The sequence below is a fragment of the Nyctereutes procyonoides genome, unplaced genomic scaffold, assembly GCF_905146905.1.
Source record: "Nyctereutes procyonoides isolate TBG_1078 unplaced genomic scaffold, NYPRO_anot_genome, whole genome shotgun sequence".
NCBI classification, from domain to species: domain Eukaryota; kingdom Metazoa; phylum Chordata; class Mammalia; order Carnivora; family Canidae; genus Nyctereutes; species Nyctereutes procyonoides.
The window spans coordinates 898,626-909,437 of record NW_026575043.1 but is presented as its reverse complement, the minus strand read 5'-3'; positions in this window follow the sequence as shown (position 1 = coordinate 909,437).

The following is a 10,812-nucleotide window of genomic DNA, read 5'->3' as shown; positions in this document are numbered from 1 at the left end:
TCCATGCAGGGAGCCCGATGTGGGACTCTATCCCAGGTCTCCAGGATGACACCATTGGCCAAAGGCAGGTGCCAAACCATTGAGCCACCCAGGCATCCCCTATCCACAGGTTTTAATGATGTACTCAAATAAATTTTTAAAATTATCCACGTTTTTATTAAATCATGCATGGTTTATTTAATTTCAACCTTCTTTGCATTAAGTTCCAAATCATTTTGACTTTACCAGGATGGTTAAAATAATCACTACAGAAAAATGGAAGGAAGTTGTTGAGTTGTTTGTGGCTGTTTCTCCTAGTTCTGTAAGTAACAGTTTCAGTTATCATGTTTAGCCAAAAGAGATAAACTACTTCCTGTTAAAAACATTCTGGGGGCACCTGGGTGGCTCAGTGGTTGAACATCTGCCTTTGGCTCAGGTCATGACCCCAGGGTCCTGGGATCAAGTCCTACATCAGGATCCTTGCAGAGAAGGATCTGCTTCTCCCTCTGCCTATGTCTCTGCCTCTCTCTGTCTCTCATGAATAAGTAAATAAATTCTTTTAAAAAAAATAACATTCTTATATTTGAATTTTGTCAGTTATTCCCATACCAGGTAGATCCCATCCTAATAATTACAGGGAGAACTGGCAAAGACAGTATACTCTGGGTGTCCTAAAGAGGGAGGAAATCACAGACCTGCTATTAATGCTTTGCATCCCAGGCCACGCTCACTGGCAGACTTACATGCTCAAATCATTTTGATAATAGTGAGGCATTATCTAGCGATGCTGACCCCCACTTAAATTCCTAGATGCAATATTATCTAGGATACTGCTCTACCACCTACACCAAGATACACATATAAGAATGCTCCACCATAGCACTGCTTGTATTTATGGAAACTAGAAACAATCTAAACGCTCATCAACAGTAAACTGGATAAACTGTGGCCTGTTCTTACAAAAGAACACTCTATAACAATATGAATAAAACTACAGCAAAACAGGGGCACCTGGGTGGCTCATTTTGTTTAGCATCTGACTCTTAAACTCAGCTCAGTTCTTGATCTCAGGGTCATGAGTTCAAGCCCTGTGTTGGGCTCCACCCTGGGGTGTGGTGCCTACTTAAAAACAACAACAAACAATTTCAGCTAAGGGGTAGAAACAATGCTTTTCACACAAAGTACTGAGCAAATGATGCAAAGTTACAAAGTAATCCTTCCCTTTACATAAAACTCAAAAACAGGTAAGACAAACGTTTTTATGAATTCAAATATGGGTGTTAAGACTATAGTTACAGTAAAAAAGTTATATTAAAAACTAAAAATGGTATCAAAAGGCTGATTATAACAAAGTCAAGATCAAAATAGAGAGAAAGGTATGCAGCTGAGTAGAGTCTGAGGTTCTATCCAGGTTGTAGTTGACAAGGGTATTAATATCAGGACCATTCACTTTTCCATTTTTTATCAAACTGAACATACCCAGTGTTATACATATAACAATAGGAAAGTAGAAAATAAAGAGACTATATAAAAATAATATTAATTATGAGGAGTATTTTTTGAAAGAATGAAAGCTGATAAAATCACTTTTGGGGACACCACAGTGGCTCAGTTGGTGAAGCATCTGCCTTCAGCTCAGGTCATGATCTCAGCGTCCTGGGAACAAGCCTCACATAGGGTTCTCTGCTTAGCAGGGAGTCTGCTTCTCCCTCTCTCCACTCATGCTCTCTCTCTCTCTCTCTCTCTCTCTGTCAAATAAATAAATAAATAAATAAACAAACAAACAAACAAACATATCTGGAAAAGCTAACTTTGGGCAAAAAAGAAATATTACTAGGGATTTGTAAGGAATCAGACAGGTGGACTAAAAGGAATACCAGTTGAAATAAGATATTATAGAAAAGTAACATAATTGGAAAAAGTAGGAGCAGTAATGCTTCTCCAGCAGGAGCCTGGACACCATCCTCTCTGCAAAGCTGGAATTGTGAGGAAAGTCTTTCATCTGAAAGATCCAACTTGCCACCTTGCCAACTTGCTCAGCATATCCTCCAAGGGGCTACTTCTGGTCTCTGAATTGCTCCCAGCAGTCTGATCCTCTTCCTGACTACTTGTCCTCCATCTGAGGGAAACAGTGGGAACAGCCCAGCCTTCCTACTAAGAGACAGTACCGCCCCTACACTGGCCCTGGGTCGGGATCTGTGGTTACCACTAGATAAATGGATAAAGAGACTAAGTGGGAAAAGACAGAGAAGACAAATCTAGAAGGACAAATAAGAGAAGCTGAAGGAGACAGGACATACATACAAAGATGCCAGTGACACAGAGAACAGAGAATACTCCCTAAAAGTGAAAACAGAAGGAAAATGAGAAAATACAATAAAATGATGAGCAATACAAACCTCAAAGTTCAAAAAGCTCAGAATGGGTTGAAGTCATTACATATGAGGTAAAACATAGTGCCAGACTACAGAGCAAGCATCTTGTGTAATTATTCCATATTGAGAGTTCACATCTAGAAAGGACTTTCACACACACGCTCATCTTACACAAAAGGTAGGACATCTTGCATATGTTCATCTCCATTTCCACCCAGAGTCAGTGGTAACAAACCTGCTCATTCCTTTTTCAACACACCACACAGTCCTTCACCCTCTTCTACACAAGATGTAACTCTGAGGCTTCCATGGAAACATTCTCCAAGCCTAAAGCTGGACAATCCACTGCACCTGTGGGGTTCCTGAAGGATCTTCCCAAACTATTTCATCTTTGTGGGAATTTTATGGAACCTAAGCCAACTAGGTATAGTGACTGTGATGAGGATATAACTGAGAGCACTATAAGTCCAAATGTGCGGAAAGAAGTCAAAGAACACTTGCTACATTTCCTTCATCCATGCCCTCCCACTCCCAAACACATAATCATGTTCATGCACACAAAATACGTGCATTAGGAAGCTTCCAAAATTTGGTTTACAATGTCTTCTTTTAACATTTTTGACATGAACAAATTCCTGTTCAGGCTGCTGAATGTTGACAAGAAAAAATACTTTGAACCAATTTCTATTTTCATATATTAAAATTCTTTTACCTTTGGTCATTTGGGGACCAACCCTATAATTCTTGTGTAATTAAATTCTCAATATTATTAACACCTTAATCTTATAAATTATAAACATTAAGCTTCTTAATCACAATGAGGAGATCTTTGAACACTCAGCAAGCTAAGACAGAGCAGTTGGTCACTGCCTTTTGGTGACTTTAGTCTCCACCTGGTAAGACTAGGGCTTATTAAAGCAATTAAAAATATTCCAAAGTGGGCAGCCCTGGTGGTGCAGTGGTTTAGTGCTGCCTGCAACCCGGGGTGTGATCCTGGAGACCGGGGATCAAGTTCCACGTTGGGCTTCCTGCATGGAGCCTGCTTCTCCCTCTGCCTGTGTCTCTGCCTCTCTCTGAATAAATAAATAAATAAATAAATAAATAAATAAATAAATAAATAGATAAATAAATAAATAAATCTTTAAAAAAATATATTCCAAAGTCCCATAGAAAGAACATAATTTTGGAGTCCGTATGTCTAAGTCCACATTTTGGCACTATCATTTAAAACTGTGCATTTCGAGGCATCTGGGTGTCTCGGCCAGTTAAGCATCCACCTTAGACTCACATCATGATCTCCAGATCCCGAGATCAAGACTGCATCAGATTTCAGGCTCAGCAGAGAGTCTGCTTCTCCCTCTGCCTTTGCCATTTCCCCCTACATATGCTCTCACTGTCTCTCTCTCTCTCTCTCAAATAAATAAAATCTTTAAAAGATAAAAATGAAAAAAATAAAACACAAAATGACTGTCAAAAGTCAAACAGAACAAAGTCTCATTAAAAGGAACAAATTTGAACCAGTCAGCCTGGTTCCATGTGGTATGTTGGACTGGAATTGCTAAACCACCATAAAGCCAACAAGGGTTTAAAAAAAAAAAAAAAAACTGGGGCACCTGGCTGGCTCAGCTGGTAAAGCATGCAACTCCTGATTTCAGGGACATGAGTTCAAGCCCTACAGTGAACACAGAGATTACTTGAAACAAACAAAAACTGAATAATTACTGGTGACAATTGTACTGGCACAAAAACAGACACATAGATCAATGGAACAGAATACAGAACCCAGAAATGGGCCCTCAAATCTATGGTCAACTAATATTCGACAAAGCAGGAAAGAATAGCCACTGGAAAAAGGACAGTCTCTTCAATAAATGGTGCTGGGAAAATTGGACAGCCACATGAGGAAGAATAAAACTAGACCATTCTCTGACACCATACACAAGATAAGCTGAAAATGGTTGAGAGTCTATATATGAGACAAGAATCCATCAAAATCCTAGAGAAGAACACAGGCTAGAGCAACTTCTTGCAAGATACATCTATGATGGCAAGTGAAACAAAAGCAAAAATGAACTATTGGGACTTCATCAAGATAAAAAGGTTCTGCACAGCAAAAGAAAGCAGTCAACAAAACTAAAAGACAACCTACAGAATGGGAGAAGATATTTGCAAATGACATATCAGATAAAGGGCTAGTACCCAAGACCTATAAAGAACTTATCAAACTCAACACCAAAGAAACAAAAAAATCTGATCATGAAATGGGCAGAAGATATGAACAGAAATTTCATCAAAGAAGACATACATGTCGCCAACAAGCACATGAAAAAATGCTCCACATCATTTGCCACCAGGGAAATACCAATCAAAACCACAATGAGATACCACCTCACACCAGTGAGAATGATGAAAATTAACAAGATAGGAAACAACAAATGTTGGACAGGATGTGGAGAAGGGGGAATCTTCTTGCACTGTTGGGAATGCAAACTGGTACAGCCATTCTGGAAAAGTGTGGAGGTTCTATTTTTCCTCTAAAAATAGAGCTACCCTACAACTCAGCAATTACACTACTGGGTATTTACCCCAAAGATACTGATGTAGTGAAATGCCAGGACACCTGCACCCCAATGTTCATAGCAGCAATGTCCACAACAGCCAAACTGTGGAAGGAGCCGTGATATCCTTCTACAGATGAATGGATAAAGATGTGGGATAGATAGATAGATAGATAGATAGATAGATAGATAGATACATACATACATACATACATACATACAATGGAATATTACTCAGCTATCAGAAGAGACGAATACCCACCATTTGCTTCAATGTGGATGATTGAACTAGAGGGTATTATGCTGAGTGAAATAAGTCAATCAGAGGACAATCATCATATGGTTTTAGTCATAAATGGAATATAAGAAATAGTGAAAGGGATTATAAGGAAGAGGAGGGGAACTGAGTGGGAAAAATTAGAGGGAGACAAATAATGAGAGACTCCTAATTCTGGGAAACAAAGAGTTTCAGAAGAGGAGGTGGGTGGGGGGATGGGGTAATTGGGTGACAGGCACTGAGGAGGGCACATGATGGGATGAGCACTTGGTGTTATACTATATGTAGGCAAATTGATTTTAAAAATGTTTAAATGTGGAGGGGCAAGATGGCGGAAGAGCAGGGTCCCCAAATCACCTGTCCCCACCAAATTACCTAGATAACCTTCAAACCATCCTGAAAATTTACGAATTCGGCCTGAGATGTAAAGAGAGACCAGCTGGAATGCTACAGTGAGAAAAGTTCGCGCTTCTATCAAGGTAGGAAGACGGGGAAAGAGAAATAAAGAAACAAAAGGCCTCCGAGGGGGAGGGGCCCCGCGAGGAGCCGGACTGAGGCCTGGGCGAGTATCCCCAGGACAGGAGAGCCCCGTCCCGGAGGAGCAGGAGCTGCACCAACCTTCCCCGGCGGGCGGAAAGGGGCTCGCAGGGAGTTGGAGCAGGACCCAGGAGGGCGGGGATGCCCTCAGGCTCCCTGGGACACTAACAGACACCTGCGAGCGCAGGAGAGTGCGCCGAGCTCCCTAAGGGCTGCAGCGCGCACGGCGGGGACCGACCGGAGCAGCTCGGAGGGGCTCGGGAGCGGCTCCAGGGAGGGAGCTGCGGGGCGGGAGCGCGAATCCCACAGCGCAGGCCCCGGAGCACAGGGCGCCGGGACACAGCCCAGGATCCGGCCTCCCCCGGGACAGGCAGAGGCCGGGAGGGCCCAGGACAGCGAGGACGCTCCTGCCTCGAGCTGAGCAGATCAGCGGCCCCGCCCCGGAGCCTCCAGGCCCTGCGGACGGAGAGCCGAGAGCCCCGAGCCCGAGCCCCGTAGTTCCTGCGGAGGCTGAATCCAGGCTTCCAGAGTTGCCATAGCAACTGCGACTGTTCCTCCTGGGGCCCCACGGGGTAAACAACCCCCGCTGAGCCCGGCAGCAGGCAGGGGCAGAGCAGCTCCCCCAAGTGCTAACACCTGAAAATCAGCACAGCAGGCCCCTCCCCCAGAAGACCAGCTAGAGGGACCAGTGATACTCCCCCGTGTTCCAATACAACTTGTTTTTGGCCACTCTGCACTGAGCAAAATGACTAGAAGGAAAACCTCACCTCAAAAGAAAGAATCAGAAACAGCCCTCGCTCCCACAGAGTTACAAAATCTGGATTACACTTCAATGTCAGAAAGCCAATTCAGAAGCACTATTCTACAGCTACTGGTGGCTCTAGAAAAAAGCATTAAGGCCTCACGAGACTTCATGACTGCAGAATTTAGATCCAATCAGGCAGAAATTAAAAATCAATTGAATGAGATGCGATCCAAACTAGAAGTCCTAACGACGAGGGTTAACGAGGTGGAAGAACGAGTGAGTGACATAGAAGACAAGTTAATGGCAAAGAGGGAAACTGAGGAAAAAAGAGACAGACAATTGAAGGACCATGAAGACAGATTAAGGCAAATAAATGACACTCTAAGGAAGAAAAACCTACGTTTAATTGGGGTTCCCGAGGGCGCCGAAAGGGACAGAGGGCCAGAATATGTATTTGAACAAATCCTAGCTGAAAACTTTCCCAATCTGGGAAGGGAAACAGGCATTCAGATCCAGGAAATAGAGAGATCCCCCCCTAAAATCAATAAAAACCGTTCAACACCTCGACATCTAATAGTGAAGCTTGCAAATTCCAAAGATAAAGAGAAGATCCTTAAAGCAGCAAGAGACAAGAAGTCCCTGACTTTCATGGGGAGGAATATTAGGGTAACAGCAGACCTCTCCACAGAGACCTGGCAGGCCAGAAAGGGCTGGCAGGATATATTCAGGGTCCTAAATGAGAAGAACATGCAACCAAGAATACTTTATCCAGCAAGGCTCTCATTCAAAATGGAAGGAGAGATAAAGAGCTTCCAAGACAGGCAGGAACTGAAAGAATATGTGACCTCCAAACCAGCTCTGCAAGAAATTTTAAGGGGGACTCTTAAAACTCCCCTTTAAGAAGAAGTTCAAGTAACTCTGAACGTGAATGGGCTTAATGACCCCATCAAAAGGCGCAGAGTTTCAGACTGGATAAAAAAACAGGACCCATCTATTTGCTGTCTACAAGAGACTCATTTTAGACAGAAGGACACCTACAACCTGAAAATAAAAGGTTGGAGAACCATTTACCATTCAAATGGTTCTCAAAATATACCCTAAAAACTACAGAACACTTCTGAAAGAAATTGAGGAAGACACAAAGAGATGGAAAAATATTCCATGCTCATGGATTGGCAGAATTAATATTGTGAAAATGTCAATGTTACCCAGGGCAATTTACACGTATAATGCAATCCCTATCAAAATACCATGGACTTTCTTCAGAGACTTAGAACAAATTATTTTAAGATTTGTGTGGAATCAGAAAAGACCCCAAACAGCCAGGGGAATTTTAAAAAAAGAAAACCATATCTGGGGGCATCACAATGCCAGATTTCAGGTTGTACTACAAAGCTGTGTTCATCAAGACAGTGTGGTACTGGCACAAAAACAGACATATAGATCAATGGAACAGAACAGAGAACCCAGAAGTGGACCCTGAACTTTATGCTCAACTAATATACGATAAAGGAGGAAAGACGATCCACTAGAAGAAAGACAGTCTCTTCAATAAATGGTGCTGGGAAAATTGGACATCCACATGCAGAAGAATGAAACTGGACCACTCTCTTGCACCATACACAAAGATAAACTCAAAATAGATGAAAGATCTAAATGTGAGACAAGATTCCATCAAAATCCCAGAGAAGAACTCAGGCAACACCCTTTTTGAACTTGGCCACAGTAACCGGAGAAGGACAAACAGTGTATGTTCTCATTCATTTGGGGAATATGAATAATAGAGAAAGGGAATATAAGGGAAGGGAGAAGAAATGTGTGAGAAATATCAGAAAGGGAGACAGAACATAAAGACTTCTAACTCTGGGAAATGAACTAGGGGTGGTGGAGGGGGAGGAGGGTGGGGGGTGGGGGTGAATGGGTGACGGGCACTGAGGGGTACACTTGACGGGATGAGCACTGGGTGTTATTCTGTATGTTGGTAAATTGAACACCAATAAAAATTAATTTATAAAAAAAAATGTTTAAATGTAAAATAATAATAATAATAATTACTGGTGACAAATTCAACCCAAAGAGAAGTTCTGGATTTTACTGGAAGGAGGAAAGAGAGGTAGGTTATCTTTATCTTCCCAGACCTTCCCTCAGTGCTCTGCACATAATGGATATCCAACACATATTTCTTTGAGTGATTAATTAATTAGATAATAAAAAATCAAAAATTGATAGCTATTTATTCCAGAAGAAGATAGAAGGTAATGTGAATACTAAAGAAGAAATGAAGGGTTTCATCAGGGACACAAATAAGTGTTTGTTTGTATATATAAAATAAAATTGTTAATTGGAATGGATTTTTTCAATATAAAAAGTGAAGTAACAATAAGGAGGCACATGCTAGGAAATATATATCACAAAGCTTGGCTGATGTCTAATTAAATGCCTTGTGGGGGCGTCTGGGTGCCTTAGCTGGTTAAGCCTACCTTTGGCTCAGGTCAGGTCATGATCTCAGGATCCTGGGATGGACCTCCAAGTCCCTGCTCAGAAGGGAGTCTGCTTCCCCCTCTCCACCTGCCTCTCTCTGTCTGCTCATTCTCTCTCTCTCTCTCTCTCTCTCTCTCTCTCTCTCTCATAATTAAATAAAATCTTTTTTAAAATAAATAAATGAAAATAAAAGTATATCATTTGGGGATATGGTAAAAAATATATGTTTCCTACTTCCATCCTTGGTTGATTGCAAAACTGCCCACAATTTTGCCCTTCTCCCCGAATCTATGTCTTTTTGCAATGTGACTTTGAAGCTCCTCCACCAGTATGTAGAGTCTTTACCCATCCTTTGAAACTGGGTTGGTTTTGTGACTTTCACTGGCTAACAGTATGCAGTAGAAGTAACACTGTGCCAGTTTCAAGCCTAGACTTTAAGACGCCTTTCATGGTTCTACTTTCTTGGAAATCTGCCCCTACCATATGAACGAACAACCCAGGCCACACTTCTGGAGGGATCACATCGAACAGACAGGGGTCATCCCAGCTGTGGCCATGCTAGAACACTAAATGAGCCCTAAATGAACCCAGTTGATAACTGCAGGCATTTGAGTGAGTCTAACCAAGATCAGAATAACTTGCCCAGCTGAGCCTAGCCCAAACTGTGGACCCACATAATTGTGAGATAAATAATGGTTTTAAGCTTCTAAGTTTTAAAACTTTAAGTTTTAAGTTTTGTTATATAGAAAAATGTTAACAGACACACACTCTTTGGCATCTAGACAGATAGGTTGTAGCACTGAGGACTTACTACCATATATGGTCATTTTTCCATGTGTATACAACATCCTGGAATATAGCATCCCCAAACTTCTGGGTGTTATCCCCAACCTGACATATTAGCTGAGGCTTTACAAGGCCATTTCACTGCTATATCGGGCTGTTTTGTGGGATGGAGTACATGTTAAAACTAGCAAATCCTGATCATGCGCCAATTGTCTCATCTCCTTTGCCAAAAAAAATGGTCCCTCTTATCTCAGGCAACATTGATAAATCAAGCATACAGAAGCCCAAGGATGGTGGTGTTGAGAGTGCTACAATAAAGGAAGACAAAGAATAAGTCAACCCATGCTGGAAAAGGTTATATGTTTTTGGTATAATGTTTGATATTTGTTGTTTTGGGACTTCTTGGAAGGTGAAGGGGGAGATATGTTACAACTCTTCCTGTGAGCCTGTGGGAACAATTTCCAGATATTTTAATTCTTTGAATCTCTCTGGAGGATTATCTGCCAGGTACATTATCCCTAGGTTTACAATTGGTAAACCCACAAAGGGGATAAAGTAATTGTTACAGGAATTGAGAGAGCCTGATAAGATTTGGTTCCCAAGCACTGCAAAGAAGCTATAAACTCTAGCACTGGGGAGTCCTGAAGTCACTCTAGCTCTCACTATACCATTCTAGCTCTCATTGTACCACTTATACCTGCCCCAAGAAGCATTCCAACTGCCATCCTTGTACATCCTGGAGGAGGAGCAATATTCTTTTTTTTTTTTTCCCATTACCTTTGAGACTTAGAAGCTAAAGTCTCTTCTCAGAAGATTCCTGATATGAGCATCTGGTAAGTGTGGTAGAAAGTGAGCAGATTTGAGAAAAATGGAGGAAGCAAGTCTATTTAGATAAATAAGACAAATTCAGGTTCTACTCAAGGCCATCAGGCATTGTCTAACATATGGTAGGTGCCTAATACCAACTGTGGGCTGAACGATTTGATTAATAAACGGGAGCCCTCTCTGTGAAGGTGTAAAATTTATAGATTCCGTTGTGGCTTAGTGAAATGTGGAATAGATTTAAAAATCAAT